The following is an 11,206-nucleotide window of genomic DNA, read 5'->3' as shown; positions in this document are numbered from 1 at the left end:
ATGAGAAGCAACCGGGAAGCTCTCAGTATTTTAGGATAACCTCACTCAGAGCTTCAGATCTGTTCTAGTCTAGACAAAAGTTTCAGGTCTGCATCCTAAAATTTCCTCTACTATTCTGGGGATGTCTTTTATCTCCTTTGTTGGATTTCCTACAGCCAATGTTTGTTTTCTTTTTATAATTTGTTTTAAAAAGCTATTTTATTTCTTTGGCTGTGGTGGGTCTTCACTGCTGGACTCAGACTTTCTCTGGCTGCAGTGAGTGGAGGCTACTCTCGTTGCCATGCCCAGGCTTCTCGTCCTGGTGGCTTCTCTCGTTGCAGAACTCGGGCTCTAGAGCGCAGTCTCAGTAGTTGTGACACACAGGTTTAGTTGCTCCAGGGCATGTGAAATCTTCCTGGACCAGGGATTGAATCAGTGTCCCTTGCCTTACAAGGTGGATTCCTAAACACTGGACCACCAGGAAAGCCCCCAAGAGCCCATGTTTTTGTTTTTCTTGCTTTATTCCCTTGTCTGTAGGGAGAACACCATACAGCAGCATCCTGAGAAAGAATCTCAAGGAGTAAAGGCCTAACTGCTCAGAGTTCTTGGGCTCAGTGGTGGCGCGGTCACTTCTGTTTTCAGTACCTTGCTTTTTTGCAAGACTCCAAATGCATGCATCCATTACCATGGTTTTCAGGTAAATGACACCAGTTCCCCTGGTAATGTTTCAGATTTCAGTGCCTGGCATGTTAACTGAGTAATTGCATACAGTGCAAACTGTAATGCGAGCTCTTTTGTCCACAAATCTCATTTATAACGGAGCAGATGCACACTGACCAGATGAATGACCTCTTGGGTCGCTACTTTCAAAGTCTTTCTGGTGTCTGGTTGCTGTGCAGCATTTATTCAGTCCACTCACAGAAAACAGAGGTTTTTAGTAGTGATCCCAGCGGTAGAGAGATACTCTAGGCTTTTTAGCACTGCCGTTGGCTTATGTTCTAGATTCTTCTGGGGGCTTGAGTGAAAGTGTGAAAACTTGCCTTTGACCATCAAACACAGCTTTCATTGATCCAGCCAATGGACCAAGAGGTTATTTCAGCTTTTAACAGATTTGGACAGACTATAGATGCTACATCTGGAGATTTTGTGATTGCTTAAGCCAAGGTTTGGAAGCTATTGAAAGCTTCATGGAAGAAAGAAGCAGTAATTTGTAGTGTGGCAGAAACTTACTACACCACACTACACTTTGCAGGATTCAAAGTGGATGTGAATTGATTATCTAAACTTGGAAGAGTTGATACTGCTACTGTTGGGGAGATTCTAAATAGGCAGTCAGAGGCACTTAGTGAAGGTGAGCTTGTCAGTATAAATGAGGAAGGTGGTTGTGATGAAAAAGATGGAGATGTCCCAGAGGAAGTGATTCTGGCCTAGCCTCATATGTAGGGACTTCCCAGAGCTATTTCTCAACAGTGAAGAGAAAGTAAGACTTCCTGGTGGTTCAGTGGTTGAGTTTGCCTGCTAGTGCAGGGGACATGGGTTTGATCCCTGCTCCGGGAAGATCCCACATAAGCAACTAAGCAACTAAACCTACAACTGCTGAGCCCATGAGCTGAAACGAGAGAAACCACCACACTGAGAAGCCCGTGCATGGTAACTAGAGAATAATCCCCACTGGCTGCAGCTAGAGAAAAGCCCTCACAGCAATGAAGACCCAGTCAGGACAGCCAAGAATTAAAACAAAAACAAACTTTAGAGCTCCCCTGGTGGCTCAGTGGTAAAGAATCCATCTGCCAATGCTGAAGACATGGGTTTGATCCCTGAGTCGGGAAGATCCCACATGCCGCAGAGCAGCTAAGCCCGTGTGCTGCAACCACTGAGTACTTGTGCTACAACTACTGAAGCCAGCAGGCCCTAGGGCCCATGCTCAGCTACAAGAGAAGCTTGAGCACCACAGCTAGAGAAAAACCTGAGCAGCAATGAGGACCCAGCACTGCCAAAAGTAAATAAATAAAATTTAAAAAAAAAAGTTAAATTGTTGGAAGCTGATCCCCACTTTAATTTTTTGCTGATAAAATTTAGATTTTTAAAAAAATTGAAATGATATTGTACACAGTTGTGTAACTTGCTGACTTTTGGCACAGTGGACAAATCCATGAAACCTGTAACCAGAACAGGAAATGAACAATATCATTGAGAGATAAACAGGTCAATGTTAAGTCACCTGGTTAAACTACAATATAGTAACTGAGAGCTAGATAAATGTTACACAATCATGTTTACTCAAAAGTTGCCATCACTTTTGCAAGCTGGGCTCAGCTCTAGGTAGGCTAAGCTAGAGTTTTCAACAGTTCGTTTCCTGACTGGCAGGAAATAAAAGGATTTGTTTTCAACCGCCCTCACCCTTTCACCTTCAAGCAGCATCAAGGTGCTTAGAGACCAAAGGCGACAAATTTAAGACACTCGCTCATTAAAAGCTGGGTTGTGGTGTTTCATCTACAATCTAGTGGTATTAGCTATCTGGTCCATTAAACCCTTTCTCCACTGTGTTTGTGCAGTAGGTATGATTTGCAAATATCTTAATTGTCAATGGTTTTCTCTTGCCTCACGCAGAATTCTTGTGTAGAGCTCCAAAATTTCAAAAATTTACAGAACTCATAACCCATGGTGTGAAAGTCGTTTTTCTCTCTCTTAAAAAAAAAAATTAACAGCCAAATAATGAGTAGAATCTTAGCTGTGGCATGCAGCATTTTTATTTTTATTTATTTGGCTAGCCAGGTCTTAGTTGCGGCTTGCAAACTGTTAGTTATGGCATATGGGATCTCGTTAGGGATTGAACCCCTGGGCCCCCCGCATTGGCAGTTTGGAGTCTTAGCCACTGGACCACCAGAGAAGTCCCTGAAAGTTGTTTCTCTTTAACTGTTTTCTACCTTTGTCTTTGCCTCTGCTTGAGAGATTTAAATTCTTTAACCATCCATTGTTTCACTGAGACACAGTGAGATCTTTGAAATCTGAGCAGTGCCTGCTAACTGGAGATGGCTGAAGTGCTGTCTGCTTTTGTGACAGAGGAAGACTTAGAAGACTTCATTAATAGATTTTTTAAAATACTAAAATAAAACACTGGACTTCCCTGGTGGTACAGCGAGTAACAATCCACCTGCCAATGCAAGGGTCATGGATTCAATCCCTGATCCGGGAAGATGCCACACGCCACGGAGCAACTAAGGCACAGGTACCACAGCTGCTGACGTCTGTGCTCTAGAGCCAGGTTGCTAAAACTACTGAGCCTGAAGGCTGCAACTACTGAAGCCCTTGTGCCTCGAGCCTATGCTCTGTAAGAAGAGAAGCCACTGGAACAAGAAGCCTGTGCACCGCAACGAAGAGTAACACCGCTCCTGCCCCCCGCCCCCACAAACTAGAGAAAGCCAGTGTGCAGCAATGAAGACCCAGTGCAGCCCAAAATAAATACATAATAAAAAATTTAAAAGAAAAAAATAAAAATAGAGCTGCTCATTGGCAGCAGTCTTTGCCTTTCTAACGACCGGGCTCTTGTGGAAGCCCTTTTTCTTACATTCAGAGATGATGCTAGGTTTCATCTCAGCTGAACACACTGTGATGCAATGCTGACTGCTACTTAGGAAAAGGAGCAAGATGTTTATTTTCTGGGGACTGCTAACATTGGTGCAAGGTCTCCCCTCCCAGAGGATTTTTGCTGAAGACCTAGATAGCAGGTTTCTACTTCCCATTCATTCTATTTCTAGAAGCAAGCAAATGTTCTCTAATTACAGGCTTGGGCTGAATGCCTCTGTCGTGTTTCCCGCTGTGCTAATTGGAAAAATATAATTTTCAAGTAACTGTGTCCTGCTTTGCAAAATAATCGTTGGCAGCTGAGTTGCTGGTTTGGTTCCTAAAGTAAAATAGTACTTTTTTGGTACAGCATGAAGGATAATGGAGCTTTGGAAATCCCAGGGCAAGTCTATGCTATGTACAAGGACCATTAGAGATCCAGTTTCAGCCCATAAGAACCAACTGTCTATTGATTTGATGTCTTTTTCTAGAAGCCTTTATTAAATTGAATCTCAATTAAAAAACTGGAGGGGGGCACATTCTGAGAATATTAGTCAATATTGCCCATTAGTTGAACAGTCATATAATGGGCCTTAGGTGGACATTACTGATTTGGAAAGGAGATAATTTTCTTGTAGTGGAGATCTTGGCTCCTGGTAAGCTCTCCATCAGTCTAAATGTGGTTGATCTTGCCAGCTTTTTGGAAATACTGTCAGCTTGTGAGTATAGAGTTAATATGACACTTCGGTTTAAGATCTTTGGTTTGTCTGAGTGGTTCTGTCATGGTCCATGTAGAGTCATTGTCTACCACAGAGAAGGACTTTAAATTCGAAGTTGCCATTGGAATCAGAGATTATAAAGGCAGTGATGACCTCGTGTGTGGTATGGTGTGGTGGCTACAAGCATAAGCTTTGGAGCCAGAGCTATCGAGCTTCGAATTCCAGCTCTACTGCTTTCATATCCTGGAAATCATTTCATCTTTCTAAGCCTCAGGTCCTTGTCTAAAGACTGGTGGTATAGTAATGCTACTTATGTCACAGGATTAAATAAAATAATGCATGTAAAGTGTGCTGTGTCTGACCCTTCATAAGCACTTCTTAAAAAGTGTTTATTATTAATAACTGGTCTCATCCTCCAGATAAATATAAGTATTTTTATATATTTTCTTGACATGGTAGTGTTTAACTTGACATTGATCCCCTAGACACATTTTTGAGTATGGCATGACTACTAAGTAATTTTTTTTAACTCTACCTTTATGTATTTTTAAAATCTGAAGTGAAGGATTTAAGTTTGGTGGCTTACCTTTAAAGAAAGGTGTATTAAGTGTATTTGTACCTTGTACAAATTAGGATTAGGTTAAACTGTGAGTGAGTGAAAATCTCAAGAACAGGGAAGAAAGTTGACTTCTTCCCCAAGTCAATGATGGGCTGTTGCTGGTGTCTCAGCTTGGAAGAGTCCCATGGACCTGGGACTCAAAGCCCTGAGAGGGGCATACTGGCAGTTAGTGACTTTAAGAAGTGTTTGAAAACAGGGCCATCCCTAGCAATCATTAGTTGACTCCTCCCTTCCAATGCATGCGGCATGGGTTCGATCCCTGGTTGGGGAACTGGTTCCCTGGTCGATCCTGGTCACATGACGCACCACCAAAAAAAAAAAAAGTATGTGAAGAGACTGATTCTTGTGAGGGCTGTAAAAACTGCGAACAGAATTCAGCTGGTGGGGCGAGGGAGAACTACTGCTGTGGGAGACAAGAAATGTGATGAAATGTGTGGAACAAGAAGCAAAACAAGTAGTTTCTTTCCCCCGCGGGCTCCTCACAGCTCCCCCTACCGGCAGCTGGCAAACACAGGTGGTTGGAAGAGTTCCAGCCCAGAGGCACGGCCGAGTTGGGAGGGCTGGGTTTGTTGAGATGTGATTGCTTAGCAACCAACACAGCGGAAGGCGTCTTCCAGACTTCTCCATCTTCAAAGTTGTTGTGGTTGGTGTTCAGTCGCTTAGTCATGTCTGACTGTTGCAGCACACCAGGCTTCTCTGTCCTTCACTATCTCCCGGAGTTTGCTCAAACTCATGTCCATTGAGTCAGTGATGCCATCCAGCCAGCTCATCCTCTGTTGTCCCCTTCTCCTCCTATGTTTGGAATGAATACCTTATCTGTGGCATGAAACTTTGAGATTGCGACTGTTTTGTGCCCCCTCCACCCCCCGCAGCTGTCTTTCACTCAATGGCCTCAGTATTCATTGATGAATCTTGCCTGAATCCGTTATTACTGAAGTGTGAAAGTGTTGGTCACTTAATCGTGTCGGACTCTTCGTGACCCCATGGACTGTAGCCCACCAGGCTCCTCTCCCATGGGATTTCCCAGGCAAGAATACTGGAGTAAATTGCCATTTCCTTCTCCAGGGGAGCTTCCTAATCCAGGGATAAAACCTGGGTCTAAACTAGTTATAAAATGATGATTTTCTATTTTTCTTACTTCTTGAGTATTTATTAGTTTGTAGTTTTGGTAAAGGAGTGCTGCAGCCAGCGCAGCAGGTAGGGATCAAACACACAGTTTGGGAGAAAGAAACTAGAGACAGAACTAAAGTTTTAAAGATGGGACCAGGGGACTCAAGACCTCTTGGTCAAGAGCCCTGTTTCTCGGAGCCACATCACTTTTATTTAGTGTCTTGGCAAGCAGAAAATATCTGTTGTGCTATGGTGAAGTCAGCCTCCTGTGTCCCTGGTAACGTCTCCCATTTTATTGATTACTTTAAACTTTGTTATTTTCTTGTACGAGGGCTATAACCTCGCTGGAGGTCATAGACCTGCTTATGCCTTGGGAAAACATCTTAGTGTGTGCATGAGCAGCGTTCTGAACTTGCGCTGACCCGATGTTCCAAGGTCCGCACTATGTTTTTCCTTAGCTTAGCAGGGCATGACAACCCCAACTGATCAACCTGATGTACTTTTATTTGGGTTATGCTATATTGCTATATTTTGCATTTATTCTTTTCCCATGGTGATTTTCTCATGGCTTAGCCAGAGCAACAGGTGGCTGACTATTAAGCCCTGCAAACGAGAGAGTTCTTTTCTCTCTCATCCTTTGGGAAATGTGACTTTCAGTGGGGTGACCACAGCTTAGGTAAGAGTCAGAGTTGTATTATTAAGAGCTGGGTAGAAGAGACGTGGTGTAGGCAGCTGGCACTTTGTCACAGGCCCAACCTTGAGCACTCTTATTTCTGTAATTGGATCTATGATTGACTTGAATGATAAAAGCTTTGGAAGGAATAAAAACGGATTAATGAATGTTTTACATATGAAAGAATGAGGGAAAGCAACCTGAATTCACAGGTGGTGTCTGATGTTTCAGGATATCATTTTCCTGAAAGGACCAAATAGGCCAGTGGTTCTCTTCCTTGGCTGCCCATTGGACTCACTTGAAGACCTGAGGCCTGGGTGCCTTCCAGGGGCACTGGGATTTTTAAAAAGATATTACTTCTTTTATAATTTAAAAATTTAGTATTTATTTATTTTTGGCTGTGCTGGGTCTTCGTTGCTGGGCGTGGACTTTTTCTAGTTGCAGTGCAACTTCTGATTGCAGTGGCTTCTCTTGTTGTGGAGCACAGGCTCTAGGGTGCAAGGGCTCAGTAGTTGTGGCACATGGGCTTAGCTGTCCTGCAGCATGTGGACTCTTTCTGGACCAGGGATCGAACCGGTGTCCCCTGCACTGGCAGGTGGCTTCTTAACCACTTGGCCATCAGAGAAGTCAGACACTAGGATTTAATTGGTATAGGCGGGACCTGGGCATAGGATTTTATTTTTATGATTTTTTCTTCTTTTTTTTCATTCTTCTTTTCAACATTTTTATTTCATATATTAATTTCATATTTTTGACTGTACCACGTGGCATGTGGGATCTTCATTCCAGGGATTGAGCTCACACACCCTGCACTGGAAGTCAGAATCTTAACCACTGTACCACCAGGGAAGTTCCATGGCAGCAGGATTTTTTAAAGTTCTCTTGGGAATTCCAATATTCTTCCAGAGTTCAGAACTTGAAAACAGATGGCCTATGTTGGTCACCTGGGGTAAATGACTGCTCTCTGTTACAGTCTGTTGAATGGGAGTGAAGGAACTGGACTAGGTACACAGGTATGCCTTGTTTTCAAATCAGGACTTTTGAAAAATCTTTCCACTGTTAGTGTTTGATCACATAGCATATTTGTCAACTTCATTTCTTTCCCTTGGTGAAAAAAAAAGTTGACTCTTCTCAAAATCCAATCAGATTCAGGCAACCAGATAAATGTGTTTTCTCATGACTTTAAGGGGCTTCCTAGGTGGCTCAGTGGTAGAGAATCTGTCTGTGATGCAGGAGACATGAGTTTGATCCCTGGGTTGGGAAATGGTGACTCACTCCAGTTTTCTTGCCTGGGAAATCCCATGGACAGAGGAGCCTGCAGGGCTACCGTCCATGGGGTTGCAAAGATTTGGACACGGCTGAGCACACACACAGGTATGACCTTAGTCACACATTCATTTAAACTCTTGTAAAAATGAAAACACCTTTTTCTAGTTTCAGGGTGGAGTGAGAGTCCCAAGGTTGAGTAAATAACAAGGGGTGGGATGTCAGAGTGAAAATGATGGCAGTTCCTACTGCATATTGAGCCTTTGCCTCATCCCCAGTGTTGTGCACATACTCACTATAAATAGGCCCTTATTTATTTATTTTTGACCATGCCTTGGGCATGTGGGATCTTGTTCCCTGACCAGGGATTGAACCCATGTCCCCCCTGCAGTGGAACCACAGAATCTTAACCACTGGACTTCCAGGAAAATCCCTATAAATAAGTCTTTAAGACTTTCAAAAATTTGATGTGAAGTATTTCAGACATAAAAAAGATTATAAAAATAATAAAATAATGAAAACTCTTATACCCCGTGAGTAGTTTAAGATTCCAGGGTCTGGACTGCTTTCCCTCCTTTTCATTCAGGGTTGAACTTAGTCTTTTCTATTTCATTTTACTTTTGCTACCCATGCCTGTTTCCCTAAATGAGACATAACATTGCTTTGCATGTTTCAAGCTGATTGTAAATGATTTCTCACCATACGCATTTTCATATAATTTACTTTTTATATATTGTAGTAGTGGGATTCCTCTGTGTTAGTATATTTAACTCTGGCTCATGTGTGATCATGCTACAGTTTATTATCTCTTTTCTTGGTCGACATTGAGGTGGTTTCCAATCTTTGGCAATTAAAAACAGGGCTACCATTAGTAGTCTTTTTTCTCTTTTTATTAGTATTCTTATATAGGTTTCCTTGGGTACCTGGCAGGAGTTTCTCAGGGTCTAAATCTAGACATAGAATCACTGCATTGTATATTCCTCTTTAATCTTATCATATATTGCCAAAATTTATCTCCAAAATTGAAGCAGTGTATGACCTCGTGAGCTGTATATAAGAGTTCTAGTGGACTTCTCTGTGGTCCAGTGGTTAAGAAGCCCCCTGTCAATGCGGGGGGACACAGGTTCAACCCCTGGTCCAAGAAGATTTCACATGCCATGGGGCAGCTAAGCCCGTGTGCCACAACTACTGGAGCTCACGAGTCCTAGAGCCCTCGCACCATAACTGGACAGTAGCCCCCACTCACTACAACTAGAGAAAACCAGCATGCAGCAACAAAGACCCAGGGCAGCCAAAATAAAAATAAATGAACAAAATTAAAAAAGAGTTCAGCTTAGTGCTATGCCCTTGTCAACACTTGGCATTGTCAGATTTTACAATTTTTGCCGTATATGTTGTTTATTAATCCTCCCAGTAATCTTATGAGGTAGGCTTCTTATTTCAGCTGAGGAAATTGAGTGTCAGCTATTAAGTAATTTGTCCAGTCACAGCAAGTCATTAATAGAGTTGATTCTCACTCAAGTCTGCATGCATGCTTGTGGACTAAGTCATTTCAGTCATGTCTGACACTTTGCTACCCTATAGATCGTAGCCCGCCAGGCTCGTCTGGCCATGGAGTTCTCCAGACAAGGATACTGGAGTGGGTGGCTGTGTCCTCCTCCAGGGGATCTTTCCAACCCGGGGATTGAACCCTCGTCTCTTACATCTCCTGCATTGGCAGGTGGGTTCTTTCCCGTCTGGGAAGCCCCACCCAGGTCTACCAGATGCCAAAGCTCTTGACTGACATTAAGTTGCAGTGTAGTAGAGCTTCTGAATCTGTAACTGGCGATGTACATCAGCAGGTGTGAGAGATGACAGATGGGCAAAGGACCAGGATTTTGGAAGGAATAGGAAAGGCTGAGGTGAGAGAAGAAGTATATGAACTATGAAATGGTACTGCCTTGTCTGTTGCACTGCATGCAAGCTGACATAAGGAAAGGGCAGCCGTGGCTGTATAACAATGGCCAAAACACATCGGGTCGGGGGTGGGGGGGAGGGAAGGAGAGGGTGGGGCGAGTTGACAGAGTGGCACTGAAATGTGTACATTACCATATATAAAATAAAGAGCTAATGGGAAATTGCTGTCTAACACAGGGAGCGCAACCTAGTGCTCTATGGCAACCAAGAGAGGTGGGATGGGGGCTGGTGAGAGGGAGGCTCAAGAGGGACAAGATTTTTGTACACTTGTGGCTGAGTCCCATTGTTGTGCAGCAGAAACCAACAGAACATGATAGAGGAATTATTCTCCAATTAAAAATAAATTTAAAAAAGGAATGGCCACAGATCCTTTGACCCTCTTCCCATAGACATCGACTCTCAGCATCCCTTCTCCTTAAGTTTGGGTGGGCTATCTCTGCTTTGAATCATGGAATTTGGCAGAAGTGACTGCCAATTTCCAGACACAGTCCCTTAGAACCTGGCAGCTTCCACCTCCCATCTCTTAGAGTATTTGATCTGGGGACAAGGTACTCTGACTACCTTGGGGCTACTGTGTTGTGACATAGCCCAAGCAAATGTATGGAGAGGAGCCAAGGTTCCCAGTCTCAGTAGCCAGCCCCAACTTGCCAGTCATGTGGGTGAGCCACATTGGAAGTTGATTCTCTTTCCTCGCCTGTTACTGAGTGGAGCAGGGAAGAGCAAGTCAGCCACCTCCAAATTCCTGATCCTCCAAATTATGGACAAAATAAAATGCTTCTTTTGAGCTATTAAGTTTTGGAATAGCTTTGTTATGTGGCAATAGATAGCCCGAGTTGTAGTGAAAACAGAAACTGAAAGGAAGATTTTTTAAAATGAAATTTTAGTTTTGAACATTTTATTGGAGTATACCTGATTTACAGTGTAGTGTTAGTTCCAGTGTACAGCAAAGTGAATCAATTATACACAAACGTGCGTCCACTCTCTTAGATTCTATTCCTATGTTGGTCATTACAGAGTGTTGAGTAGACTTCCCTGTGTTGTACAGTGGGTTCTTATTAGTTATCTCTTTTATACATTTGGCCACCTGATTCAAAGAGCTGACTCATTGGAAAAGATCCTGATGCTGGGAAAGATTGAAGGCAAAAGGAAAAGGGGGTGGCAGAGGATGAGATGTTTGGATAGTTATTCTGTGGTTACTCTGTGAGATAGTTATTACAGAGAAAAGAGGCCTGACCGTGAGATCCGTGACCTGGACTTTTGGGGTCTTTAAAGCCATTGAAGATAAGTGGCAACTGAAGGAGAAGGAAAATAAAGAACAGG

The sequence above is a fragment of the Ovis aries genome, chromosome 3 (assembly GCF_016772045.2).
Source record: "Ovis aries strain OAR_USU_Benz2616 breed Rambouillet chromosome 3, ARS-UI_Ramb_v3.0, whole genome shotgun sequence".
Lineage (NCBI taxonomy): Eukaryota > Metazoa > Chordata > Mammalia > Artiodactyla > Bovidae > Ovis > Ovis aries.
The sequence above is the reverse complement of the archived record's forward strand: the minus strand, read 5'-3'. Positions refer to the sequence as shown.